Below are 25,814 nucleotides of genomic sequence, written 5' to 3'. Positions count from 1 at the left end.
CTTGATGGAGTAGCTTAAAAATCTAGACTTTTTTTGGTTACCACAAGAGTGCAGCACTCAATTTTGATTGAGTTATCACGAACGATCTTGTAAGTTTGAACTCCAAATTGAAACAAACCGTCCGAATGCACATGCATCTTTATTTTACAAGAGAGCCAGGGCTAACTTTGTCGGGTCACTGTACGTTACTAATGCCGATGATGGAAAGTTTATTGGACTACCAGAAGCCTGAAAAACTAAATAGATAGCTTCCACATTTCCCTTTCAATTATGACACCAGATTACGGTGGGACTCAGTAGACTTGTCCAACCTGCGGCAATTTTTAAAAATACAAAAACTTAAACAACAAATATCTCGTTGAAATTTCTCTCTTAATCTTGGCGCTAGATCATGAACCGTTTCAACGACTTCAGTAGTAAAAAATACAAAACGAAGGCAAGAATAGAATGCTCCAGGTGAGGGTCGAACTCACAACCTCGGCATCACTCGACAGTTACTGCTTTATAAGTACCGCGCGCTGACCGATTGCGCCACTGGAGCCGACTGGGCACACCCCCTACGACATACATTCTATAAGAAAAAAAAAATGAAATGGGATAGTTCTTCAGAAAATTAATGATTGCTTACAACAGGTTTCTAAGATTTTATTATAATGTTTGACAATATATATTTTACCATATCACGATCTTTATTAAAAATGAAAACGAGAAATTTAGACACTGGACGCCGGGTCATTTTAGACTCAAACATCCTGTTTTTTTTTGGATCTGGAAATGCGCACGTACATTTGCTGCAATGAACAGACATTGACGATATAAAAAATTCTTCTGAATTCAGGGGCTGCAGGGTCATCTGTGACATCACCTTTTGTGATTCCTAGATCCTGTGTTAACAGCTGCGTACAGAGGTGTTGTCAGTCTTTGTAACCATACCTCTGATATTTAGGAGAACGGCAGGATGTTTGAGTCCAAAATGTTCCCAATGGCCAGGGTAAAAATTGAAAGATTACTCTCATTTTGTTTTGTAAGAAAGAACATGATATGAAAAAAAGAACATTGTCCAAAATGTTTCAAAAACCGTTTACATTTTTTCAATTATAATTTTTTTCTTTTGATCTTTGCAAATATTGTGTGGTTGAAAGCATAACCATATCTTAGAAAATATACTCTTTGTTATTTGGGTCATAAATGAAGATAAGATGAAAACAATTAAGATGCAATATTTTTCCGCCACACAATTGCGTGTTAACGCTTCTCTCAGTACATGGAAAGGATCGTTGTAAAGGGTAGAGGTTTGCAAGAACTAATTTACGAAGAAACAAGACAAGGAGAACGGTTTACACATGCACCATCAAACTTCCATGAGAAGCTGTCGGAAAGGGAAATCAACAAGCACCCCAGATGGGACTTGAACCCACAATCCCTGGCTTAGGAGGCCAGTGCCTTATCCATTAGGCCACTGGGGCTTGATGGAGTAGCTTAAAAATCTAGACTTTTTTTGGTTACCACAAGAGTGCAGCACTCAATTTTGATTGAGTTATCACGAACGATCTTGTAAGTTTGAACTCCAAATTGAAACAAACCGTCCGAATGCACATGCATCTTTATTTTACAAGAGAGCCAGGGCTAACTTTGTCGGGTCACTGTACGTTACTAATGCCGATGATGGAAAGTTTATTGGACTACCAGAAGCCTGAAAAACTAAATAGATAGCTTCCACATTTCCCTTTCAATTATGACACCAGATTACGGTGGGACTCAGTAGACTTGTCCAACCTGCGGCAATTTTTAAAAATACAAAAACTTAAACAACAAATATCTCGTTGAAATTTCTCTCTTAATCTTGGCGCTAGATCATGAACCGTTTCAACGACTTCAGTAGTAAAAAATACAAAACGAAGGCAAGAATAGAATGCTCCAGGTGAGGGTCGAACTCACAACCTCGGCATCACTCGACAGTTACTGCTTTATAAGTACCGCGCGCTGACCGATTGCGCCACTGGAGCCGACTGGGCACACCCCCTACGACATACATTCTATAAGAAAAAAAAAATGAAATGGGATAGTTCTTCAGAAAATTAATGATTGCTTACAACAGGTTTCTAAGATTTTATTATAATGTTTGACAATATATATTTTACCATATCACGATCTTTATTAAAAATGAAAACGAGAAATTTAGACACTGGACGCCGGGTCATTTTAGACTCAAACATCCTGTTTTTTTTTGGATCTGGAAATGCGCACGTACATTTGCTGCAATGAACAGACATTGACGATATAAAAAATTCTTCTGAATTCAGGGGCTGCAGGGTCATCTGTGACATCACCTTTTGTGATTCCTAGATCCTGTGTTAACAGCTGCGTACAGAGGTGTTGTCAGTCTTTGTAACCATACCTCTGATATTTAGGAGAACGGCAGGATGTTTGAGTCCAAAATGTTCCCAATGGCCAGGGTAAAAATTGAAAGATTACTCTCATTTTGTTTTGTAAGAAAGAACATGATATGAAAAAAAGAACATTGTCCAAAATGTTTCAAAAACCGTTTACATTTTTTCAATTATAATTTTTTTCTTTTGATCTTTGCAAATATTGTGTGGTTGAAAGCATAACCATATCTTAGAAAATATACTCTTTGTTATTTGGGTCATAAATGAAGATAAGATGAAAACAATTAAGATGCAATATTTTTCCGCCACACAATTGCGTGTTAACGCTTCTCTCAGTACATGGAAAGGATCGTTGTAAAGGGTAGAGGTTTGCAAGAACTAATTTACGAAGAAACAAGACAAGGAGAACGGTTTACACATGCACCATCAAACTTCCATGAGAAGCTGTCGGAAAGGGAAATCAACAAGCACCCCAGATGGGACTTGAACCCACAATCCCTGGCTTAGGAGGCCAGTGCCTTATCCATTAGGCCACTGGGGCTTGATGGAGTAGCTTAAAAATCTAGACTTTTTTTGGTTACCACAAGAGTGCAGCACTCAATTTTGATTGAGTTATCACGAACGATCTTGTAAGTTTGAACTCCAAATTGAAACAAACCGTCCGAATGCACATGCATCTTTATTTTACAAGAGAGCCAGGGCTAACTTTGTCGGGTCACTGTACGTTACTAATGCCGATGATGGAAAGTTTATTGGACTACCAGAAGCCTGAAAAACTAAATAGATAGCTTCCACATTTCCCTTTCAATTATGACACCAGATTACGGTGGGACTCAGTAGACTTGTCCAACCTGCGGCAATTTTTAAAAATACAAAAACTTAAACAACAAATATCTCGTTGAAATTTCTCTCTTAATCTTGGCGCTAGATCATGAACCGTTTCAACGACTTCAGTAGTAAAAAATACAAAACGAAGGCAAGAATAGAATGCTCCAGGTGAGGGTCGAACTCACAACCTCGGCATCACTCGACAGTTACTGCTTTATAAGTACCGCGCGCTGACCGATTGCGCCACTGGAGCCGACTGGGCACACCCCCTACGACATACATTCTATAAGAAAAAAAAAATGAAATGGGATAGTTCTTCAGAAAATTAATGATTGCTTACAACAGGTTTCTAAGATTTTATTATAATGTTTGACAATATATATTTTACCATATCACGATCTTTATTAAAAATGAAAACGAGAAATTTAGACACTGGACGCCGGGTCATTTTAGACTCAAACATCCTGTTTTTTTTTGGATCTGGAAATGCGCACGTACATTTGCTGCAATGAACAGACATTGACGATATAAAAAATTCTTCTGAATTCAGGGGCTGCAGGGTCATCTGTGACATCACCTTTTGTGATTCCTAGATCCTGTGTTAACAGCTGCGTACAGAGGTGTTGTCAGTCTTTGTAACCATACCTCTGATATTTAGGAGAACGGCAGGATGTTTGAGTCCAAAATGTTCCCAATGGCCAGGGTAAAAATTGAAAGATTACTCTCATTTTGTTTTGTAAGAAAGAACATGATATGAAAAAAAGAACATTGTCCAAAATGTTTCAAAAACCGTTTACATTTTTTCAATTATAATTTTTTTCTTTTGATCTTTGCAAATATTGTGTGGTTGAAAGCATAACCATATCTTAGAAAATATACTCTTTGTTATTTGGGTCATAAATGAAGATAAGATGAAAACAATTAAGATGCAATATTTTTCCGCCACACAATTGCGTGTTAACGCTTCTCTCAGTACATGGAAAGGATCGTTGTAAAGGGTAGAGGTTTGCAAGAACTAATTTACGAAGAAACAAGACAAGGAGAACGGTTTACACATGCACCATCAAACTTCCATGAGAAGCTGTCGGAAAGGGAAATCAACAAGCACCCCAGATGGGACTTGAACCCACAATCCCTGGCTTAGGAGGCCAGTGCCTTATCCATTAGGCCACTGGGGCTTGATGGAGTAGCTTAAAAATCTAGACTTTTTTTGGTTACCACAAGAGTGCAGCACTCAATTTTGATTGAGTTATCACGAACGATCTTGTAAGTTTGAACTCCAAATTGAAACAAACCGTCCGAATGCACATGCATCTTTATTTTACAAGAGAGCCAGGGCTAACTTTGTCGGGTCACTGTACGTTACTAATGCCGATGATGGAAAGTTTATTGGACTACCAGAAGCCTGAAAAACTAAATAGATAGCTTCCACATTTCCCTTTCAATTATGACACCAGATTACGGTGGGACTCAGTAGACTTGTCCAACCTGCGGCAATTTTTAAAAATACAAAAACTTAAACAACAAATATCTCGTTGAAATTTCTCTCTTAATCTTGGCGCTAGATCATGAACCGTTTCAACGACTTCAGTAGTAAAAAATACAAAACGAAGGCAAGAATAGAATGCTCCAGGTGAGGGTCGAACTCACAACCTCGGCATCACTCGACAGTTACTGCTTTATAAGTACCGCGCGCTGACCGATTGCGCCACTGGAGCCGACTGGGCACACCCCCTACGACATACATTCTATAAGAAAAAAAAAATGAAATGGGATAGTTCTTCAGAAAATTAATGATTGCTTACAACAGGTTTCTAAGATTTTATTATAATGTTTGACAATATATATTTTACCATATCACGATCTTTATTAAAAATGAAAACGAGAAATTTAGACACTGGACGCCGGGTCATTTTAGACTCAAACATCCTGTTTTTTTTTGGATCTGGAAATGCGCACGTACATTTGCTGCAATGAACAGACATTGACGATATAAAAAATTCTTCTGAATTCAGGGGCTGCAGGGTCATCTGTGACATCACCTTTTGTGATTCCTAGATCCTGTGTTAACAGCTGCGTACAGAGGTGTTGTCAGTCTTTGTAACCATACCTCTGATATTTAGGAGAACGGCAGGATGTTTGAGTCCAAAATGTTCCCAATGGCCAGGGTAAAAATTGAAAGATTACTCTCATTTTGTTTTGTAAGAAAGAACATGATATGAAAAAAAGAACATTGTCCAAAATGTTTTCAATAAAAAAAAAACCGTTTACATTTTTTCAATTATAATTTTTTTCTTTTGATCTTTGCAAATATTGTGTGGTTGAAAGCATAACCATATCTTAGAAAATATACTCTTTGTTATTTGGGTCATAAATGAAGATAAGATGAAAACAATTAAGATGCAATATTTTTCCGCCACACAATTGCGTGTTAACGCTTCTCTCAGTACATGGAAAGGATCGTTGTAAAGGGTAGAGGTTTGCAAGAACTAATTTACGAAGAAACAAGACAAGGAGAACGGTTTACACATGCACCATCAAACTTCCATGAGAAGCTGTCGGAAAGGGAAATCAACAAGCACCCCAGATGGGACTTGAACCCACAATCCCTGGCTTAGGAGGCCAGTGCCTTATCCATTAGGCCACTGGGGCTTGATGGAGTAGCTTAAAAATCTAGACTTTTTTTGGTTACCACAAGAGTGCAGCACTCAATTTTGATTGAGTTATCACGAACGATCTTGTAAGTTTGAACTCCAAATTGAAACAAACCGTCCGAATGCACATGCATCTTTATTTTACAAGAGAGCCAGGGCTAACTTTGTCGGGTCACTGTACGTTACTAATGCCGATGATGGAAAGTTTATTGGACTACCAGAAGCCTGAAAAACTAAATAGATAGCTTCCACATTTCCCTTTCAATTATGACACCAGATTACGGTGGGACTCAGTAGACTTGTCCAACCTGCGGCAATTTTTAAAAATACAAAAACTTAAACAACAAATATCTCGTTGAAATTTCTCTCTTAATCTTGGCGCTAGATCATGAACCGTTTCAACGACTTCAGTAGTAAAAAATACAAAACGAAGGCAAGAATAGAATGCTCCAGGTGAGGGTCGAACTCACAACCTCGGCATCACTCGACAGTTACTGCTTTATAAGTACCGCGCGCTGACCGATTGCGCCACTGGAGCCGACTGGGCACACCCCCTACGACATACATTCTATAAGAAAAAAAAAATGAAATGGGATAGTTCTTCAGAAAATTAATGATTGCTTACAACAGGTTTCTAAGATTTTATTATAATGTTTGACAATATATATTTTACCATATCACGATCTTTATTAAAAATGAAAACGAGAAATTTAGACACTGGACGCCGGGTCATTTTAGACTCAAACATCCTGTTTTTTTTTGGATCTGGAAATGCGCACGTACATTTGCTGCAATGAACAGACATTGACGATATAAAAAATTCTTCTGAATTCAGGGGCTGCAGGGTCATCTGTGACATCACCTTTTGTGATTCCTAGATCCTGTGTTAACAGCTGCGTACAGAGGTGTTGTCAGTCTTTGTAACCATACCTCTGATATTTAGGAGAACGGCAGGATGTTTGAGTCCAAAATGTTCCCAATGGCCAGGGTAAAAATTGAAAGATTACTCTCATTTTGTTTTGTAAGAAAGAACATGATATGAAAAAAAGAACATTGTCCAAAATGTTTCAAAAACCGTTTACATTTTTTCAATTATAATTTTTTTCTTTTGATCTTTGCAAATATTGTGTGGTTGAAAGCATAACCATATCTTAGAAAATATACTCTTTGTTATTTGGGTCATAAATGAAGATAAGATGAAAACAATTAAGATGCAATATTTTTCCGCCACACAATTGCGTGTTAACGCTTCTCTCAGTACATGGAAAGGATCGTTGTAAAGGGTAGAGGTTTGCAAGAACTAATTTACGAAGAAACAAGACAAGGAGAACGGTTTACACATGCACCATCAAACTTCCATGAGAAGCTGTCGGAAAGGGAAATCAACAAGCACCCCAGATGGGACTTGAACCCACAATCCCTGGCTTAGGAGGCCAGTGCCTTATCCATTAGGCCACTGGGGCTTGATGGAGTAGCTTAAAAATCTAGACTTTTTTTGGTTACCACAAGAGTGCAGCACTCAATTTTGATTGAGTTATCACGAACGATCTTGTAAGTTTGAACTCCAAATTGAAACAAACCGTCCGAATGCACATGCATCTTTATTTTACAAGAGAGCCAGGGCTAACTTTGTCGGGTCACTGTACGTTACTAATGCCGATGATGGAAAGTTTATTGGACTACCAGAAGCCTGAAAAACTAAATAGATAGCTTCCACATTTCCCTTTCAATTATGACACCAGATTACGGTGGGACTCAGTAGACTTGTCCAACCTGCGGCAATTTTTAAAAATACAAAAACTTAAACAACAAATATCTCGTTGAAATTTCTCTCTTAATCTTGGCGCTAGATCATGAACCGTTTCAACGACTTCAGTAGTAAAAAATACAAAACGAAGGCAAGAATAGAATGCTCCAGGTGAGGGTCGAACTCACAACCTCGGCATCACTCGACAGTTACTGCTTTATAAGTACCGCGCGCTGACCGATTGCGCCACTGGAGCCGACTGGGCACACCCCCTACGACATACATTCTATAAGAAAAAAAAAATGAAATGGGATAGTTCTTCAGAAAATTAATGATTGCTTACAACAGGTTTCTAAGATTTTATTATAATGTTTGACAATATATATTTTACCATATCACGATCTTTATTAAAAATGAAAACGAGAAATTTAGACACTGGACGCCGGGTCATTTTAGACTCAAACATCCTGTTTTTTTTTGGATCTGGAAATGCGCACGTACATTTGCTGCAATGAACAGACATTGACGATATAAAAAATTCTTCTGAATTCAGGGGCTGCAGGGTCATCTGTGACATCACCTTTTGTGATTCCTAGATCCTGTGTTAACAGCTGCGTACAGAGGTGTTGTCAGTCTTTGTAACCATACCTCTGATATTTAGGAGAACGGCAGGATGTTTGAGTCCAAAATGTTCCCAATGGCCAGGGTAAAAATTGAAAGATTACTCTCATTTTGTTTTGTAAGAAAGAACATGATATGAAAAAAAGAACATTGTCCAAAATGTTTCAAAAACCGTTTACATTTTTTCAATTATAATTTTTTTCTTTTGATCTTTGCAAATATTGTGTGGTTGAAAGCATAACCATATCTTAGAAAATATACTCTTTGTTATTTGGGTCATAAATGAAGATAAGATGAAAACAATTAAGATGCAATATTTTTCCGCCACACAATTGCGTGTTAACGCTTCTCTCAGTACATGGAAAGGATCGTTGTAAAGGGTAGAGGTTTGCAAGAACTAATTTACGAAGAAACAAGACAAGGAGAACGGTTTACACATGCACCATCAAACTTCCATGAGAAGCTGTCGGAAAGGGAAATCAACAAGCACCCCAGATGGGACTTGAACCCACAATCCCTGGCTTAGGAGGCCAGTGCCTTATCCATTAGGCCACTGGGGCTTGATGGAGTAGCTTAAAAATCTAGACTTTTTTTGGTTACCACAAGAGTGCAGCACTCAATTTTGATTGAGTTATCACGAACGATCTTGTAAGTTTGAACTCCAAATTGAAACAAACCGTCCGAATGCACATGCATCTTTATTTTACAAGAGAGCCAGGGCTAACTTTGTCGGGTCACTGTACGTTACTAATGCCGATGATGGAAAGTTTATTGGACTACCAGAAGCCTGAAAAACTAAATAGATAGCTTCCACATTTCCCTTTCAATTATGACACCAGATTACGGTGGGACTCAGTAGACTTGTCCAACCTGCGGCAATTTTTAAAAATACAAAAACTTAAACAACAAATATCTCGTTGAAATTTCTCTCTTAATCTTGGCGCTAGATCATGAACCGTTTCAACGACTTCAGTAGTAAAAAATACAAAACGAAGGCAAGAATAGAATGCTCCAGGTGAGGGTCGAACTCACAACCTCGGCATCACTCGACAGTTACTGCTTTATAAGTACCGCGCGCTGACCGATTGCGCCACTGGAGCCGACTGGGCACACCCCCTACGACATACATTCTATAAGAAAAAAAAAATGAAATGGGATAGTTCTTCAGAAAATTAATGATTGCTTACAACAGGTTTCTAAGATTTTATTATAATGTTTGACAATATATATTTTACCATATCACGATCTTTATTAAAAATGAAAACGAGAAATTTAGACACTGGACGCCGGGTCATTTTAGACTCAAACATCCTGTTTTTTTTTGGATCTGGAAATGCGCACGTACATTTGCTGCAATGAACAGACATTGACGATATAAAAAATTCTTCTGAATTCAGGGGCTGCAGGGTCATCTGTGACATCACCTTTTGTGATTCCTAGATCCTGTGTTAACAGCTGCGTACAGAGGTGTTGTCAGTCTTTGTAACCATACCTCTGATATTTAGGAGAACGGCAGGATGTTTGAGTCCAAAATGTTCCCAATGGCCAGGGTAAAAATTGAAAGATTACTCTCATTTTGTTTTGTAAGAAAGAACATGATATGAAAAAAAGAACATTGTCCAAAATGTTTCAAAAACCGTTTACATTTTTTTCAATTATAATTTTTTTCTTTTGATCTTTGCAAATATTGTGTGGTTGAAAGCATAACCATATCTTAGAAAATATACTCTTTGTTATTTGGGTCATAAATGAAGATAAGATGAAAACAATTAAGATGCAATATTTTTCCGCCACACAATTGCGTGTTAACGCTTCTCTCAGTACATGGAAAGGATCGTTGTAAAGGGTAGAGGTTTGCAAGAACTAATTTACGAAGAAACAAGACAAGGAGAACGGTTTACACATGCACCATCAAACTTCCATGAGAAGCTGTCGGAAAGGGAAATCAACAAGCACCCCAGATGGGACTTGAACCCACAATCCCTGGCTTAGGAGGCCAGTGCCTTATCCATTAGGCCACTGGGGCTTGATGGAGTAGCTTAAAAATCTAGACTTTTTTTGGTTACCACAAGAGTGCAGCACTCAATTTTGATTGAGTTATCACGAACGATCTTGTAAGTTTGAACTCCAAATTGAAACAAACCGTCCGAATGCACATGCATCTTTATTTTACAAGAGAGCCAGGGCTAACTTTGTCGGGTCACTGTACGTTACTAATGCCGATGATGGAAAGTTTATTGGACTACCAGAAGCCTGAAAAACTAAATAGATAGCTTCCACATTTCCCTTTCAATTATGACACCAGATTACGGTGGGACTCAGTAGACTTGTCCAACCTGCGGCAATTTTTAAAAATACAAAAACTTAAACAACAAATATCTCGTTGAAATTTCTCTCTTAATCTTGGCGCTAGATCATGAACCGTTTCAACGACTTCAGTAGTAAAAAATACAAAACGAAGGCAAGAATAGAATGCTCCAGGTGAGGGTCGAACTCACCACTCGACAGTTACTGCTTTATAAGTACCGCGCGCTGACCGATTGCGCCACTGGAGCCGACTGGGCACACCCCCTACGACATACATTCTATAAGAAAAAAAAAATGAAATGGGATAGTTCTTCAGAAAATTAATGATTGCTTACAACAGGTTTCTAAGATTTTATTATAATGTTTGACAATATATATTTTACCATATCACGATCTTTATTAAAAATGAAAACGAGAAATTTAGACACTGGACGCCGGGTCATTTTAGACTCAAACATCCTGTTTTTTTTTGGATCTGGAAATGCGCACGTACATTTGCTGCAATGAACAGACATTGACGATATAAAAAATTCTTCTGAATTCAGGGGCTGCAGGGTCATCTGTGACATCACCTTTTGTGATTCCTAGATCCTGTGTTAACAGCTGCGTACAGAGGTGTTGTCAGTCTTTGTAACCATACCTCTGATATTTAGGAGAACGGCAGGATGTTTGAGTCCAAAATGTTCCCAATGGCCAGGGTAAAAATTGAAAGATTACTCTCATTTTGTTTTGTAAGAAAGAACATGATATGAAAAAAAGAACATTGTCCAAAATGTTTCAAAAACCGTTTACATTTTTTCAATTATAATTTTTTTCTTTTGATCTTTGCAAATATTGTGTGGTTGAAAGCATAACCATATCTTAGAAAATATACTCTTTGTTATTTGGGTCATAAATGAAGATAAGATGAAAACAATTAAGATGCAATATTTTTCCGCCACACAATTGCGTGTTAACGCTTCTCTCAGTACATGGAAAGGATCGTTGTAAAGGGTAGAGGTTTGCAAGAACTAATTTACGAAGAAACAAGACAAGGAGAACGGTTTACACATGCACCATCAAACTTCCATGAGAAGCTGTCGGAAAGGGAAATCAACAAGCACCCCAGATGGGACTTGAACCCACAATCCCTGGCTTAGGAGGCCAGTGCCTTATCCATTAGGCCACTGGGGCTTGATGGAGTAGCTTAAAAATCTAGACTTTTTTTGGTTACCACAAGAGTGCAGCACTCAATTTTGATTGAGTTATCACGAACGATCTTGTAAGTTTGAACTCCAAATTGAAACAAACCGTCCGAATGCACATGCATCTTTATTTTACAAGAGAGCCAGGGCTAACTTTGTCGGGTCACTGTACGTTACTAATGCCGATGATGGAAAGTTTATTGGACTACCAGAAGCCTGAAAAACTAAATAGATAGCTTCCACATTTCCCTTTCAATTATGACACCAGATTACGGTGGGACTCAGTAGACTTGTCCAACCTGCGGCAATTTTTAAAAATACAAAAACTTAAACAACAAATATCTCGTTGAAATTTCTCTCTTAATCTTGGCGCTAGATCATGAACCGTTTCAACGACTTCAGTAGTAAAAAATACAAAACGAAGGCAAGAATAGAATGCTCCAGGTGAGGGTCGAACTCACAACCTCGGCATCACTCGACAGTTACTGCTTTATAAGTACCGCGCGCTGACCGATTGCGCCACTGGAGCCGACTGGGCACACCCCCTACGACATACATTCTATAAGAAAAAAAAAATGAAATGGGATAGTTCTTCAGAAAATTAATGATTGCTTACAACAGGTTTCTAAGATTTTATTATAATGTTTGACAATATATATTTTACCATATCACGATCTTTATTAAAAATGAAAACGAGAAATTTAGACACTGGACGCCGGGTCATTTTAGACTCAAACATCCTGTTTTTTTTTGGATCTGGAAATGCGCACGTACATTTGCTGCAATGAACAGACATTGACGATATAAAAAATTCTTCTGAATTCAGGGGCTGCAGGGTCATCTGTGACATCACCTTTTGTGATTCCTAGATCCTGTGTTAACAGCTGCGTACAGAGGTGTTGTCAGTCTTTGTAACCATACCTCTGATATTTAGGAGAACGGCAGGATGTTTGAGTCCAAAATGTTCCCAATGGCCAGGGTAAAAATTGAAAGATTACTCTCATTTTGTTTTGTAAGAAAGAACATGATATGAAAAAAAGAACATTGTCCAAAATGTTTCAAAAACCGTTTACATTTTTTCAATTATAATTTTTTTCTTTTGATCTTTGCAAATATTGTGTGGTTGAAAGCATAACCATATCTTAGAAAATATACTCTTTGTTATTTGGGTCATAAATGAAGATAAGATGAAAACAATTAAGATGCAATATTTTTCCGCCACACAATTGCGTGTTAACGCTTCTCTCAGTACATGGAAAGGATCGTTGTAAAGGGTAGAGGTTTGCAAGAACTAATTTACGAAGAAACAAGACAAGGAGAACGGTTTACACATGCACCATCAAACTTCCATGAGAAGCTGTCGGAAAGGGAAATCAACAAGCACCCCAGATGGGACTTGAACCCACAATCCCTGGCTTAGGAGGCCAGTGCCTTATCCATTAGGCCACTGGGGCTTGATGGAGTAGCTTAAAAATCTAGACTTTTTTTGGTTACCACAAGAGTGCAGCACTCAATTTTGATTGAGTTATCACGAACGATCTTGTAAGTTTGAACTCCAAATTGAAACAAACCGTCCGAATGCACATGCATCTTTATTTTACAAGAGAGCCAGGGCTAACTTTGTCGGGTCACTGTACGTTACTAATGCCGATGATGGAAAGTTTATTGGACTACCAGAAGCCTGAAAAACTAAATAGATAGCTTCCACATTTCCCTTTCAATTATGACACCAGATTACGGTGGGACTCAGTAGACTTGTCCAACCTGCGGCAATTTTTAAAAATACAAAAACTTAAACAACAAATATCTCGTTGAAATTTCTCTCTTAATCTTGGCGCTAGATCATGAACCGTTTCAACGACTTCAGTAGTAAAAAATACAAAACGAAGGCAAGAATAGAATGCTCCAGGTGAGGGTCGAACTCACAACCTCGGCATCACTCGACAGTTACTGCTTTATAAGTACCGCGCGCTGACCGATTGCGCCACTGGAGCCGACTGGGCACACCCCCTACGACATACATTCTATAAGAAAAAAAAAATGAAATGGGATAGTTCTTCAGAAAATTAATGATTGCTTACAACAGGTTTCTAAGATTTTATTATAATGTTTGACAATATATATTTTACCATATCACGATCTTTATTAAAAATGAAAACGAGAAATTTAGACACTGGACGCCGGGTCATTTTAGACTCAAACATCCTGTTTTTTTTTGGATCTGGAAATGCGCACGTACATTTGCTGCAATGAACAGACATTGACGATATAAAAAATTCTTCTGAATTCAGGGGCTGCAGGGTCATCTGTGACATCACCTTTTGTGATTCCTAGATCCTGTGTTAACAGCTGCGTACAGAGGTGTTGTCAGTCTTTGTAACCATACCTCTGATATTTAGGAGAACGGCAGGATGTTTGAGTCCAAAATGTTCCCAATGGCCAGGGTAAAAATTGAAAGATTACTCTCATTTTGTTTTGTAAGAAAGAACATGATATGAAAAAAAGAACATTGTCCAAAATGTTTCAAAAACCGTTTACATTTTTTCAATTATAATTTTTTTCTTTTGATCTTTGCAAATATTGTGTGGTTGAAAGCATAACCATATCTTAGAAAATATACTCTTTGTTATTTGGGTCATAAATGAAGATAAGATGAAAACAATTAAGATGCAATATTTTTCCGCCACACAATTGCGTGTTAACGCTTCTCTCAGTACATGGAAAGGATCGTTGTAAAGGGTAGAGGTTTGCAAGAACTAATTTACGAAGAAACAAGACAAGGAGAACGGTTTACACATGCACCATCAAACTTCCATGAGAAGCTGTCGGAAAGGGAAATCAACAAGCACCCCAGATGGGACTTGAACCCACAATCCCTGGCTTAGGAGGCCAGTGCCTTATCCATTAGGCCACTGGGGCTTGATGGAGTAGCTTAAAAATCTAGACTTTTTTTGGTTACCACAAGAGTGCAGCACTCAATTTTGATTGAGTTATCACGAACGATCTTGTAAGTTTGAACTCCAAATTGAAACAAACCGTCCGAATGCACATGCATCTTTATTTTACAAGAGAGCCAGGGCTAACTTTGTCGGGTCACTGTACGTTACTAATGCCGATGATGGAAAGTTTATTGGACTACCAGAAGCCTGAAAAACTAAATAGATAGCTTCCACATTTCCCTTTCAATTATGACACCAGATTACGGTGGGACTCAGTAGACTTGTCCAACCTGCGGCAATTTTTAAAAATACAAAAACTTAAACAACAAATATCTCGTTGAAATTTCTCTCTTAATCTTGGCGCTAGATCATGAACCGTTTCAACGACTTCAGTAGTAAAAAATACAAAACGAAGGCAAGAATAGAATGCTCCAGGTGAGGGTCGAACTCACAACCTCGGCATCACTCGACAGTTACTGCTTTATAAGTACCGCGCGCTGACCGATTGCGCCACTGGAGCCGACTGGGCACACCCCCTACGACATACATTCTATAAGAAAAAAAAAATGAAATGGGATAGTTCTTCAGAAAATTAATGATTGCTTACAACAGGTTTCTAAGATTTTATTATAATGTTTGACAATATATATTTTACCATATCACGATCTTTATTAAAAATGAAAACGAGAAATTTAGACACTGGACGCCGGGTCATTTTAGACTCAAACATCCTGTTTTTTTTTGGATCTGGAAATGCGCACGTACATTTGCTGCAATGAACAGACATTGACGATATAAAAAATTCTTCTGAATTCAGGGGCTGCAGGGTCATCTGTGACATCACCTTTTGTGATTCCTAGATCCTGTGTTAACAGCTGCGTACAGAGGTGTTGTCAGTCTTTGTAACCATACCTCTGATATTTAGGAGAACGGCAGGATGTTTGAGTCCAAAATGTTCCCAATGGCCAGGGTAAAAATTGAAAGATTACTCTCATTTTGTTTTGTAAGAAAGAACATGATATGAAAAAAAGAACATTGTCCAAAATGTTTCAAAAACCGTTTACATTTTTTCAATTATAATTTTTTTCTTTTGATCTTTGCAAATATTGTGTGGTTGAAAGCATAACCATATCTTAGAAAATATACTCTTTGTTATTTGGGTCATAAATGAAGATAAGATGAAAACAATTAAGATGCAATATTTTTCCGCCACACAATTGCGTGTTAACGCTTCTCTCAGTACATGGAAAGGATCGTTGTAAAGGGTAGAGGTTTGCAAGAACTAATTTACGAAGAAACAAGACAAGGAGAACGGTTTACACATGCACCATCAAACTTCCATGAGAAGCTGTCGGAAAGGGAAATCAACAAGCACCCCAGATGGGACTTGAACCCACAATCCCTGGCTTAGGAGGCCAGTGCCTTATCCATTAGGCCACTGGGGCTTGATGGAGTAGCTTAAAAATCTAGACTTTTTTTGGTTACCACAAGAGTGCAGCACTCAATTTTGATTGAGTTATCACGAACGATCTTGTAAGTTTGAACTCCAAATTGAAACAAACCGTCCGAATGCACATGCATCTTTATTTTACAAGAGAGCCAGGGCTAACTTTGTCGGGTCACTGTACGTTACTAATGCCGATGATGGAAAGTTTATTGGACTACCAGAAGCCTGAAAAACTAAATAGATAGCTTCCACATTTCCCTTTCAATTATGACACCAGATTACGGTGGGACTCAGTAGACTTGTCCAACCTGCGGCAATTTTTAAAAATACAAAAACTTAAACAACAAATATCTCGTTGAAATTTCTCTCTTAATCTTGGCGCTAGATCATGAACCGTTTCAACGACTTCAGTAGTAAAAAATACAAAACGAAGGCAAGAATAGAATGCTCCAGGTGAGGGTCGAACTCACAACCTCGGCATCACTCGACAGTTACTGCTTTATAAGTACCGCGCGCTGACCGATTGCGCCACTGGAGCCGACTGGGCACACCCCCTACGACATACATTCTATAAGAAAAAAAAAATGAAATGGGATAGTTCTTCAGAAAATTAATGATTGCTTACAACAGGTTTCTAAGATTTTATTATAATGTTTGACAATATATATTTTACCATATCACGATCTTTATTAAAAATGAAAACGAGAAATTTAGACACTGGACGCCGGGTCATTTTAGACTCAAACATCCTGTTTTTTTTTGGATCTGGAAATGCGCACGTACATTTGCTGCAATGAACAGACATTGACGATATAAAAAATTCTTCTGAATTCAGGGGCTGCAGGGTCATCTGTGACATCACCTTTTGTGATTCCTAGATCCTGTGTTAACAGCTGCGTACAGAGGTGTTGTCAGTCTTTGTAACCATACCTCTGATATTTAGGAGAACGGCAGGATGTTTGAGTCCAAAATGTTCCCAATGGCCAGGGTAAAAATTGAAAGATTACTCTCATTTTGTTTTGTAAGAAAGAACATGATATGAAAAAAAGAACATTGTCCAAAATGTTTCAAAAACCGTTTACATTTTTTCAATTATAATTTTTTTCTTTTGATCTTTGCAAATATTGTGTGGTTGAAAGCATAACCATATCTTAGAAAATATACTCTTTGTTATTTGGGTCATAAATGAAGATAAGATGAAAACAATTAAGATGCAATATTTTTCCGCCACACAATTGCGTGTTAACGCTTCTCTCAGTACATGGAAAGGATCGTTGTAAAGGGTAGAGGTTTGCAAGAACTAATTTACGAAGAAACAAGACAAGGAGAACGGTTTACACATGCACCATCAAACTTCCATGAGAAGCTGTCGGAAAGGGAAATCAACAAGCACCCCAGATGGGACTTGAACCCACAATCCCTGGCTTAGGAGGCCAGTGCCTTATCCATTAGGCCACTGGGGCTTGATGGAGTAGCTTAAAAATCTAGACTTTTTTTGGTTACCACAAGAGTGCAGCACTCAATTTTGATTGAGTTATCACGAACGATCTTGTAAGTTTGAACTCCAAATTGAAACAAACCGTCCGAATGCACATGCATCTTTATTTTACAAGAGAGCCAGGGCTAACTTTGTCGGGTCACTGTACGTTACTAATGCCGATGATGGAAAGTTTATTGGACTACCAGAAGCCTGAAAAACTAAATAGATAGCTTCCACATTTCCCTTTCAATTATGACACCAGATTACGGTGGGACTCAGTAGACTTGTCCAACCTGCGGCAATTTTTAAAAATACAAAAACTTAAACAACAAATATCTCGTTGAAATTTCTCTCTTAATCTTGGCGCTAGATCATGAACCGTTTCAACGACTTCAGTAGTAAAAAATACAAAACGAAGGCAAGAATAGAATGCTCCAGGTGAGGGTCGAACTCACAACCTCGGCATCACTCGACAGTTACTGCTTTATAAGTACCGCGCGCTGACCGATTGCGCCACTGGAGCCGACTGGGCACACCCCCTACGACATACATTCTATAAGAAAAAAAAAATGAAATGGGATAGTTCTTCAGAAAATTAATGATTGCTTACAACAGGTTTCTAAGATTTTATTATAATGTTTGACAATATATATTTTACCATATCACGATCTTTATTAAAAATGAAAACGAGAAATTTAGACACTGGACGCCGGGTCATTTTAGACTCAAACATCCTGTTTTTTTTTGGATCTGGAAATGCGCACGTACATTTGCTGCAATGAACAGACATTGACGATATAAAAAATTCTTCTGAATTCAGGGGCTGCAGGGTCATCTGTGACATCACCTTTTGTGATTCCTAGATCCTGTGTTAACAGCTGCGTACAGAGGTGTTGTCAGTCTTTGTAACCATACCTCTGATATTTAGGAGAACGGCAGGATGTTTGAGTCCAAAATGTTCCCAATGGCCAGGGTAAAAATTGAAAGATTACTCTCATTTTGTTTTGTAAGAAAGAACATGATATGAAAAAAAGAACATTGTCCAAAATGTTTCAAAAACCGTTTACATTTTTTCAATTATAATTTTTTTCTTTTGATCTTTGCAAATATTGTGTGGTTGAAAGCATAACCATATCTTAGAAAATATACTCTTTGTTATTTGGGTCATAAATGAAGATAAGATGAAAACAATTAAGATGCAATATTTTTCCGCCACACAATTGCGTGTTAACGCTTCTCTCAGTACATGGAAAGGATCGTTGTAAAGGGTAGAGGTTTGCAAGAACTAATTTACGAAGAAACAAGACAAGGAGAACGGTTTACACATGCACCATCAAACTTCCATGAGAAGCTGTCGGAAAGGGAAATCAACAAGCACCCCAGATGGGACTTGAACCCACAATCCCTGGCTTAGGAGGCCAGTGCCTTATCCATTAGGCCACTGGGGCTTGATGGAGTAGCTTAAAAATCTAGACTTTTTTTGGTTACCACAAGAGTGCAGCACTCAATTTTGATTGAGTTATCACGAACGATCTTGTAAGTTTGAACTCCAAATTGAAACAAACCGTCCGAATGCACATGCATCTTTATTTTACAAGAGAGCCAGGGCTAACTTTGTCGGGTCACTGTACGTTACTAATGCCGATGATGGAAAGTTTATTGGACTACCAGAAGCCTGAAAAACTAAATAGATAGCTTCCACATTTCCCTTTCAATTATGACACCAGATTACGGTGGGACTCAGTAGACTTGTCCAACCTGCGGCAATTTTTAAAAATACAAAAACTTAAACAACAAATATCTCGTTGAAATTTCTCTCTTAATCTTGGCGCTAGATCATGAACCGTTTCAACGACTTCAGTAGTAAAAAATACAAAACGAAGGCAAGAATAGAATGCTCCAGGTGAGGGTCGAACTCACAACCTCGGCATCACTCGACAGTTACTGCTTTATAAGTACCGCGCGCTGACCGATTGCGCCACTGGAGCCGACTGGGCACACCCCCTACGACATACATTCTATAAGAAAAAAAAAATGAAATGGGATAGTTCTTCAGAAAATTAATGATTGCTTACAACAGGTTTCAAAAACCGTTTACATTTTTTCAATTATAATTTTTTTCTTTTGATCTTTGCAAATATTGTGTGGTTGAAAGCATAACCATATCTTAGAAAATATACTCTTTGTTATTTGGGTCATAAATGAAGATAAGATGAAAACAATTAAGATGCAATATTTTTCCGCCACACAATTGCGTGTTAACGCTTCTCTCAGTACATGGAAAGGATCGTTGTAAAGGGTAGAGGTTTGCAAGAACTAATTTACGAAGAAACAAGACAAGGAGAACGGTTTACACATGCACCATCAAACTTCCATGAGAAGCTGTCGGAAAGGGAAATCAACAAGCACCCCAGATGGGACTTGAACCCACAATCCCTGGCTTAGGAGGCCAGTGCCTTATCCATTAGGCCACTGGGGCTTGATGGAGTAGCTTAAAAATCTAGACTTTTTTTGGTTACCACAAGAGTGCAGCACTCAATTTTGATTGAGTTATCACGAACGATCTTGTAAGTTTGAACTCCAAATTGAAACAAACCGTCCGAATGCACATGCATCTTTATTTTACAAGAGAGCCAGGGCTAACTTTGTCGGGTCACTGTACGTTACTAATGCCGATGATGGAAAGTTTATTGGACTACCAGAAGCCTGAAAAACTAAATAGATAGCTTCCACATTTCCCTTTCAATTATGACACCAGATTACGGTGGGACTCAGTAGACTTGTCCAACCTGCGGCAATTTTTAAAAATACAAAAACTTAAACAACAAATATCTCGTTGAAATTTCTCTCTTAATCTTGGCGCTAGATCATGAACCGTTTCAACGACTTCAGTAGTAAAAAATACAAAACGAAGGCAAGAATAGAATGCTCCAGGTGAGGGTCGAACTCACAACCTCGGCATCACTCGACAGTTACTGCTTTATAAGTACCGCGCGCTGACCGATTGCGCCACTGGAGCCGACTGGGCACACCCCCTACGACATACATTCTATAAGAAAAAAAAAATGAAATGGGATAGTTCTTCAGAAAATTAATGATTGCTTACAACAGGTTTCTAAGATTTTATTATAATGTTTGACAATATATATTTTACCATATCACGATCTTTATTAAAAATGAAAATGAGAAATTTAGACACTGGACGCCGGGTCATTTTAGACTCAAACATCCTGTTTTTTTTTGGATCTGGAAATGCGCACGTACATTTGCTGCAATGAACAGACATTGACGATATAAAAAATTCTTCTGAATTCAGGGGCTGCAGGGTCATCTGTGACATCACCTTTTGTGATTCCTAGATCCTGTGTTAACAGCTGCGTACAGAGGTGTTGTCAGTCTTTGTAACCATACCTCTGATATTTAGGAGAACGGCAGGATGTTTGAGTCCAAAATGTTCCCAATGGCCAGGGTAAAAATTGAAAGATTACTCTCATTTTGTTTTGTAAGAAAGAACATGATATGAAAAAAAGAACATTGTCCAAAATGTTTCAAAAACCGTTTACATTTTTTCAATTATAATTTTTTTCTTTTGATCTTTGCAAATATTGTGTGGTTGAAAGCATAACCATATCTTAGAAAATATACTCTTTGTTATTTGGGTCATAAATGAAGATAAGATGAAAACAATTAAGATGCAATATTTTTCCGCCACACAATTGCGTGTTAACGCTTCTCTCAGTACATGGAAAGGATCGTTGTAAAGGGTAGAGGTTTGCAAGAACTAATTTACGAAGAAACAAGACAAGGAGAACGGTTTACACATGCACCATCAAACTTCCATGAGAAGCTGTCGGAAAGGGAAATCAACAAGCACCCCAGATGGGACTTGAACCCACAATCCCTGGCTTAGGAGGCCAGTGCCTTATCCATTAGGCCACTGGGGCTTGATGGAGTAGCTTAAAAATCTAGACTTTTTTTGGTTACCACAAGAGTGCAGCACTCAATTTTGATTGAGTTATCACGAACGATCTTGTAAGTTTGAACTCCAAATTGAAACAAACCGTCCGAATGCACATGCATCTTTATTTTACAAGAGAGCCAGGGCTAACTTTGTCGGGTCACTGTACGTTACTAATGCCGATGATGGAAAGTTTATTGGACTACCAGAAGCCTGAAAAACTAAATAGATAGCTTCCACATTTCCCTTTCAATTATGACACCAGATTACGGTGGGACTCAGTAGACTTGTCCAACCTGCGGCAATTTTTAAAAATACAAAAACTTAAACAACAAATATCTCGTTGAAATTTCTCTCTTAATCTTGGCGCTAGATCATGAACCGTTTCAACGACTTCAGTAGTAAAAAATACAAAACGAAGGCAAGAATAGAATGCTCCAGGTGAGGGTCGAACTCACAACCTCGGCATCACTCGACAGTTACTGCTTTATAAGTACCGCGCGCTGACCGATTGCGCCACTGGAGCCGACTGGGCACACCCCCTACGACATACATTCTATAAGAAAAAAAAAATGAAATGGGATAGTTCTTCAGAAAATTAATGATTGCTTACAACAGGTTTCTAAGATTTTATTATAATGTTTGACAATATATATTTTACCATATCACGATCTTTATTAAAAATGAAAATGAGAAATTTAGACACTGGACGCCGGGTCATTTTAGACTCAAACATCCTGTTTTTTTTTGGATCTGGAAATGCGCACGTACATTTGCTGCAATGAACAGACATTGACGATATAAAAAATTCTTCTGAATTCAGGGGCTGCAGGGTCATCTGTGACATCACCTTTTGTGATTCCTAGATCCTGTGTTAACAGCTGCGTACAGAGGTGTTGTCAGTCTTTGTAACCATACCTCTGATATTTAGGAGAACGGCAGGATGTTTGAGTCCAAAATGTTCCCAATGGCCAGGGTAAAAATTGAAAGATTACTCTCATTTTGTTTTGTAAGAAAGAACATGATATGAAAAAAAGAACATTGTCCAAAATGTTTCAAAAACCGTTTACATTTTTTCAATTATAATTTTTTTCTTTTGATCTTTGCAAATATTGTGTGGTTGAAAGCATAACCATATCTTAGAAAATATACTCTTTGTTATTTGGGTCATAAATGAAGATAAGATGAAAACAATTAAGATGCAATATTTTTCCGCCACACAATTGCGTGTTAACGCTTCTCTCAGTACATGGAAAGGATCGTTGTAAAGGGTAGAGGTTTGCAAGAACTAATTTACGAAGAAACAAGACAAGGAGAACGGTTTACACATGCACCATCAAACTTCCATGAGAAGCTGTCGGAAAGGGAAATCAACAAGCACCCCAGATGGGACTTGAACCCACAATCCCTGGCTTAGGAGGCCAGTGCCTTATCCATTAGGCCACTGGGGCTTGATGGAGCAGCTTAAAAATCTAGACTTTTTTTGGTTACCACAAGAGTGCAGCACTCAATTTTGATTGAGTTATCACGAACGATCTTGTAAGTTTGAACTCCAAATTGAAACAAACCGTCCGAATGCACATGCATCTTTATTTTACAAGAGAGCCAGGGCTAACTTTGTCGGGTCACTGTACGTTACTAATGCCGATGATGGAAAGTTTATTGGACTACCAGAAGCCTGAAAAACTAAATAGATAGCTTCCACATTTCCCTTTCAATTATGACACCAGATTACGGTGGGACTCAGTAGACTTGTCCAACCTGCGGCAATTTTTAAAAATACAAAAACTTAAACAACAAATATCTCGTTGAAATTTCTCTCTTAATCTTGGCGCTAGATCATGAACCGTTTCAACGACTTCAGTAGTAAAAAATACAAAACGAAGGCAAGAATAGAATGCTCCAGGTGAGGGTCGAACTCACAACCTCGGCATCACTCGACAGTTACTGCTTTATAAGTACCGCGCGCTGACCGATTGCGCCACTGGAGCCGACTGGGCACACCCCCTACGACATACATTCTATAAGAAAAAAAAAATGAAATGGGATAGTTCTTCAGAAAATTAATGATTGCTTACAACAGGTTTCTAAGATTTTATTATAATGTTTGACAATATATATTTTACCATATCACGATCTTTATTAAAAATGAAAATGAGAAATTTAGACACTGGACGCCGGGTCATTTTAGACTCAAACATCCTGTTTTTTTTTGGATCTGGAAATGCGCACGTACATTTGCTGCAATGAACAGACATTGACGATATAAAAAATTCTTCTGAATTCAGGGGCTGCAGGGTCATCTGTGACATCACCTTTTGTGATTCCTAGATCCTGTGTTAACAGCTGCGTACAGAGGTGTTGTCAGTCTTTGTAACCATACCTCTGATATTTAGGAGAACGGCAGGATGTTTGAGTCCAAAATGTTCCCAATGGCCAGGGTAAAAATTGAAAGATTACTCTCATTTTGTTTTGTAAGAAAGAACATGATATGAAAAAAAGAACATTGTCCAAAATGTTTCAAAAACCGTTTACATTTTTTCAATTATAATTTTTTTCTTTTGATCTTTGCAAATATTGTGTGGTTGAAAGCATAACCATATCTTAGAAAATATACTCTTTGTTATTTGGGTCATAAATGAAGATAAGATGAAAACAATTAAGATGCAATATTTTTCCGCCACACAATTGCGTGTTAACGCTTCTCTCAGTACATGGAAAGGATCGTTGTAAAGGGTAGAGGTTTGCAAGAACTAATTTACGAAGAAACAAGACAAGGAGAACGGTTTACACATGCACCATCAAACTTCCATGAGAAGCTGTCGGAAAGGGAAATCAACAAGCACCCCAGATGGGACTTGAACCCACAATCCCTGGCTTAGGAGGCCAGTGCCTTATCCATTAGGCCACTGGGGCTTGATGGAGCAGCTTAAAAATCTAGACTTTTTTTGGTTACCACAAGAGTGCAGCACTCAATTTTGATTGAGTTATCACGAACGATCTTGTAAGTTTGAACTCCAAATTGAAACAAACCGTCCGAATGCACATGCATCTTTATTTTACAAGAGAGCCAGGGCTAACTTTGTCGGGTCACTGTACGTTACTAATGCCGATGATGGAAAGTTTATTGGACTACCAGAAGCCTGAAAAACTAAATAGATAGCTTCCACATTTCCCTTTCAATTATGACACCAGATTACGGTGGGACTCAGTAGACTTGTCCAACCTGCGGCAATTTTTAAAAATACAAAAACTTAAACAACAAATATCTCGTTGAAATTTCTCTCTTAATCTTGGCGCTAGATCATGAACCGTTTCAACGACTTCAGTAGTAAAAAATACAAAACGAAGGCAAGAATAGAATGCTCCAGGTGAGGGTCGAACTCACAACCTCGGCATCACTCGACAGTTACTGCTTTATAAGTACCGCGCGCTGACCGATTGCGCCACTGGAGCCGACTGGGCACACCCCCTACGACATACATTCTATAAGAAAAAAAAAATGAAATGGGATAGTTCTTCAGAAAATTAATGATTGCTTACAACAGGTTTCTAAGATTTTATTATAATGTTTGACAATATATATTTTACCATATCACGATCTTTATTAAAAATGAAAATGAGAAATTTAGACACTGGACGCCGGGTCATTTTAGACTCAAACATCCTGTTTTTTTTTGGATCTGGAAATGCGCACGTACATTTGCTGCAATGAACAGACATTGACGATATAAAAAATTCTTCTGAATTCAGGGGCTGCAGGGTCATCTGTGACATCACCTTTTGTGATTCCTAGATCCTGTGTTAACAGCTGCGTACAGAGGTGTTGTCAGTCTTTGTAACCATACCTCTGATATTTAGGAGAACGGCAGGATGTTTGAGTCCAAAATGTTCCCAATGGCCAGGGTAAAAATTGAAAGATTACTCTCATTTTGTTTTGTAAGAAAGAACATGATATGAAAAAAAGAACATTGTCCAAAATGTTTCAAAAACCGTTTACATTTTTTCAATTATAATTTTTTTCTTTTGATCTTTGCAAATATTGTGTGGTTGAAAGCATAACCATATCTTAGAAAATATACTCTTTGTTATTTGGGTCATAAATGAAGATAAGATGAAAACAATTAAGATGCAATATTTTTCCGCCACACAATTGCGTGTTAACGCTTCTCTCAGTACATGGAAAGGATCGTTGTAAAGGGTAGAGGTTTGCAAGAACTAATTTACGAAGAAACAAGACAAGGAGAACGGTTTACACA

General features: G+C 38.1%; 34 non-coding genes across 34 annotated transcripts; all 34 read right to left on the bottom strand.

The window, feature by feature from the left end:
- Positions 1–448: 448 nt before the first annotated feature.
- Positions 449–541, bottom strand: TRNAI-UAU (transfer RNA isoleucine (anticodon UAU)). The gene is given in 2 exon segments: positions 449–484; positions 504–541. It is a non-coding gene; the product is annotated as a tRNA-Ile (tRNA).
- An 852-nt stretch (positions 542–1,393) lies between these two features.
- Positions 1,394–1,466, bottom strand: TRNAR-CCU (transfer RNA arginine (anticodon CCU)). The gene has a single exon. It is a non-coding gene; the product is annotated as a tRNA-Arg (tRNA).
- Positions 1,467–1,913: 447 nt separating this feature from the next.
- Positions 1,914–2,006, bottom strand: TRNAI-UAU (transfer RNA isoleucine (anticodon UAU)). The gene is given in 2 exon segments: positions 1,914–1,949; positions 1,969–2,006. It is a non-coding gene; the product is annotated as a tRNA-Ile (tRNA).
- An 852-nt stretch (positions 2,007–2,858) lies between these two features.
- On the bottom strand, positions 2,859–2,931 carry TRNAR-CCU (transfer RNA arginine (anticodon CCU)). Its single transcript has one exon. It is a non-coding gene; the product is annotated as a tRNA-Arg (tRNA).
- A 447-nt stretch (positions 2,932–3,378) lies between these two features.
- Positions 3,379–3,471, bottom strand: TRNAI-UAU (transfer RNA isoleucine (anticodon UAU)). Its single transcript is given in 2 exon segments — positions 3,379–3,414; positions 3,434–3,471. It is a non-coding gene; the product is annotated as a tRNA-Ile (tRNA).
- An 852-nt stretch (positions 3,472–4,323) lies between these two features.
- Positions 4,324–4,396, bottom strand: TRNAR-CCU (transfer RNA arginine (anticodon CCU)). The gene has a single exon. It is a non-coding gene; the product is annotated as a tRNA-Arg (tRNA).
- A 447-nt stretch (positions 4,397–4,843) lies between these two features.
- Positions 4,844–4,936, bottom strand: TRNAI-UAU (transfer RNA isoleucine (anticodon UAU)). Its single transcript is given in 2 exon segments — positions 4,844–4,879; positions 4,899–4,936. It is a non-coding gene; the product is annotated as a tRNA-Ile (tRNA).
- Positions 4,937–5,797: 861 nt separating this feature from the next.
- On the bottom strand, positions 5,798–5,870 carry TRNAR-CCU (transfer RNA arginine (anticodon CCU)). The gene has a single exon. It is a non-coding gene; the product is annotated as a tRNA-Arg (tRNA).
- A 447-nt stretch (positions 5,871–6,317) lies between these two features.
- On the bottom strand, positions 6,318–6,410 carry TRNAI-UAU (transfer RNA isoleucine (anticodon UAU)). The gene is given in 2 exon segments: positions 6,318–6,353; positions 6,373–6,410. It is a non-coding gene; the product is annotated as a tRNA-Ile (tRNA).
- An 852-nt stretch (positions 6,411–7,262) lies between these two features.
- TRNAR-CCU (transfer RNA arginine (anticodon CCU)) lies at positions 7,263–7,335 on the bottom strand. The gene has a single exon. It is a non-coding gene; the product is annotated as a tRNA-Arg (tRNA).
- A 447-nt stretch (positions 7,336–7,782) lies between these two features.
- TRNAI-UAU (transfer RNA isoleucine (anticodon UAU)) lies at positions 7,783–7,875 on the bottom strand. The gene is given in 2 exon segments: positions 7,783–7,818; positions 7,838–7,875. It is a non-coding gene; the product is annotated as a tRNA-Ile (tRNA).
- An 852-nt stretch (positions 7,876–8,727) lies between these two features.
- Positions 8,728–8,800, bottom strand: TRNAR-CCU (transfer RNA arginine (anticodon CCU)). The gene has a single exon. It is a non-coding gene; the product is annotated as a tRNA-Arg (tRNA).
- A 447-nt stretch (positions 8,801–9,247) lies between these two features.
- On the bottom strand, positions 9,248–9,340 carry TRNAI-UAU (transfer RNA isoleucine (anticodon UAU)). Its single transcript is given in 2 exon segments — positions 9,248–9,283; positions 9,303–9,340. It is a non-coding gene; the product is annotated as a tRNA-Ile (tRNA).
- Positions 9,341–10,193: 853 nt separating this feature from the next.
- On the bottom strand, positions 10,194–10,266 carry TRNAR-CCU (transfer RNA arginine (anticodon CCU)). The gene has a single exon. It is a non-coding gene; the product is annotated as a tRNA-Arg (tRNA).
- Positions 10,267–11,647: 1,381 nt separating this feature from the next.
- Positions 11,648–11,720, bottom strand: TRNAR-CCU (transfer RNA arginine (anticodon CCU)). Its single transcript has one exon. It is a non-coding gene; the product is annotated as a tRNA-Arg (tRNA).
- Positions 11,721–12,167: 447 nt separating this feature from the next.
- TRNAI-UAU (transfer RNA isoleucine (anticodon UAU)) lies at positions 12,168–12,260 on the bottom strand. The gene is given in 2 exon segments: positions 12,168–12,203; positions 12,223–12,260. It is a non-coding gene; the product is annotated as a tRNA-Ile (tRNA).
- Positions 12,261–13,112: 852 nt separating this feature from the next.
- On the bottom strand, positions 13,113–13,185 carry TRNAR-CCU (transfer RNA arginine (anticodon CCU)). Its single transcript has one exon. It is a non-coding gene; the product is annotated as a tRNA-Arg (tRNA).
- Positions 13,186–13,632: 447 nt separating this feature from the next.
- TRNAI-UAU (transfer RNA isoleucine (anticodon UAU)) lies at positions 13,633–13,725 on the bottom strand. Its single transcript is given in 2 exon segments — positions 13,633–13,668; positions 13,688–13,725. It is a non-coding gene; the product is annotated as a tRNA-Ile (tRNA).
- Positions 13,726–14,577: 852 nt separating this feature from the next.
- TRNAR-CCU (transfer RNA arginine (anticodon CCU)) lies at positions 14,578–14,650 on the bottom strand. The gene has a single exon. It is a non-coding gene; the product is annotated as a tRNA-Arg (tRNA).
- A 447-nt stretch (positions 14,651–15,097) lies between these two features.
- On the bottom strand, positions 15,098–15,190 carry TRNAI-UAU (transfer RNA isoleucine (anticodon UAU)). The gene is given in 2 exon segments: positions 15,098–15,133; positions 15,153–15,190. It is a non-coding gene; the product is annotated as a tRNA-Ile (tRNA).
- Positions 15,191–16,042: 852 nt separating this feature from the next.
- TRNAR-CCU (transfer RNA arginine (anticodon CCU)) lies at positions 16,043–16,115 on the bottom strand. Its single transcript has one exon. It is a non-coding gene; the product is annotated as a tRNA-Arg (tRNA).
- A 447-nt stretch (positions 16,116–16,562) lies between these two features.
- On the bottom strand, positions 16,563–16,655 carry TRNAI-UAU (transfer RNA isoleucine (anticodon UAU)). The gene is given in 2 exon segments: positions 16,563–16,598; positions 16,618–16,655. It is a non-coding gene; the product is annotated as a tRNA-Ile (tRNA).
- An 852-nt stretch (positions 16,656–17,507) lies between these two features.
- On the bottom strand, positions 17,508–17,580 carry TRNAR-CCU (transfer RNA arginine (anticodon CCU)). The gene has a single exon. It is a non-coding gene; the product is annotated as a tRNA-Arg (tRNA).
- A 447-nt stretch (positions 17,581–18,027) lies between these two features.
- On the bottom strand, positions 18,028–18,120 carry TRNAI-UAU (transfer RNA isoleucine (anticodon UAU)). The gene is given in 2 exon segments: positions 18,028–18,063; positions 18,083–18,120. It is a non-coding gene; the product is annotated as a tRNA-Ile (tRNA).
- Positions 18,121–18,972: 852 nt separating this feature from the next.
- Positions 18,973–19,045, bottom strand: TRNAR-CCU (transfer RNA arginine (anticodon CCU)). The gene has a single exon. It is a non-coding gene; the product is annotated as a tRNA-Arg (tRNA).
- Positions 19,046–19,492: 447 nt separating this feature from the next.
- On the bottom strand, positions 19,493–19,585 carry TRNAI-UAU (transfer RNA isoleucine (anticodon UAU)). Its single transcript is given in 2 exon segments — positions 19,493–19,528; positions 19,548–19,585. It is a non-coding gene; the product is annotated as a tRNA-Ile (tRNA).
- A 418-nt stretch (positions 19,586–20,003) lies between these two features.
- Positions 20,004–20,076, bottom strand: TRNAR-CCU (transfer RNA arginine (anticodon CCU)). The gene has a single exon. It is a non-coding gene; the product is annotated as a tRNA-Arg (tRNA).
- Positions 20,077–20,523: 447 nt separating this feature from the next.
- TRNAI-UAU (transfer RNA isoleucine (anticodon UAU)) lies at positions 20,524–20,616 on the bottom strand. Its single transcript is given in 2 exon segments — positions 20,524–20,559; positions 20,579–20,616. It is a non-coding gene; the product is annotated as a tRNA-Ile (tRNA).
- Positions 20,617–21,468: 852 nt separating this feature from the next.
- On the bottom strand, positions 21,469–21,541 carry TRNAR-CCU (transfer RNA arginine (anticodon CCU)). Its single transcript has one exon. It is a non-coding gene; the product is annotated as a tRNA-Arg (tRNA).
- A 447-nt stretch (positions 21,542–21,988) lies between these two features.
- On the bottom strand, positions 21,989–22,081 carry TRNAI-UAU (transfer RNA isoleucine (anticodon UAU)). Its single transcript is given in 2 exon segments — positions 21,989–22,024; positions 22,044–22,081. It is a non-coding gene; the product is annotated as a tRNA-Ile (tRNA).
- Positions 22,082–22,933: 852 nt separating this feature from the next.
- On the bottom strand, positions 22,934–23,006 carry TRNAR-CCU (transfer RNA arginine (anticodon CCU)). Its single transcript has one exon. It is a non-coding gene; the product is annotated as a tRNA-Arg (tRNA).
- A 447-nt stretch (positions 23,007–23,453) lies between these two features.
- Positions 23,454–23,546, bottom strand: TRNAI-UAU (transfer RNA isoleucine (anticodon UAU)). Its single transcript is given in 2 exon segments — positions 23,454–23,489; positions 23,509–23,546. It is a non-coding gene; the product is annotated as a tRNA-Ile (tRNA).
- An 852-nt stretch (positions 23,547–24,398) lies between these two features.
- Positions 24,399–24,471, bottom strand: TRNAR-CCU (transfer RNA arginine (anticodon CCU)). Its single transcript has one exon. It is a non-coding gene; the product is annotated as a tRNA-Arg (tRNA).
- Positions 24,472–24,918: 447 nt separating this feature from the next.
- TRNAI-UAU (transfer RNA isoleucine (anticodon UAU)) lies at positions 24,919–25,011 on the bottom strand. Its single transcript is given in 2 exon segments — positions 24,919–24,954; positions 24,974–25,011. It is a non-coding gene; the product is annotated as a tRNA-Ile (tRNA).
- Positions 25,012–25,814: the final 803 nt, after the last annotated feature.

This window comes from Ranitomeya imitator, unplaced genomic scaffold (assembly GCF_032444005.1).
Source record: "Ranitomeya imitator isolate aRanImi1 unplaced genomic scaffold, aRanImi1.pri SCAFFOLD_240, whole genome shotgun sequence".
Classification (NCBI taxonomy): Eukaryota; Metazoa; Chordata; class Amphibia; order Anura; family Dendrobatidae; genus Ranitomeya; species Ranitomeya imitator.
The sequence above is the reverse complement of the archived record's forward strand: the minus strand, read 5'-3'. Positions and strand labels throughout refer to the sequence as shown.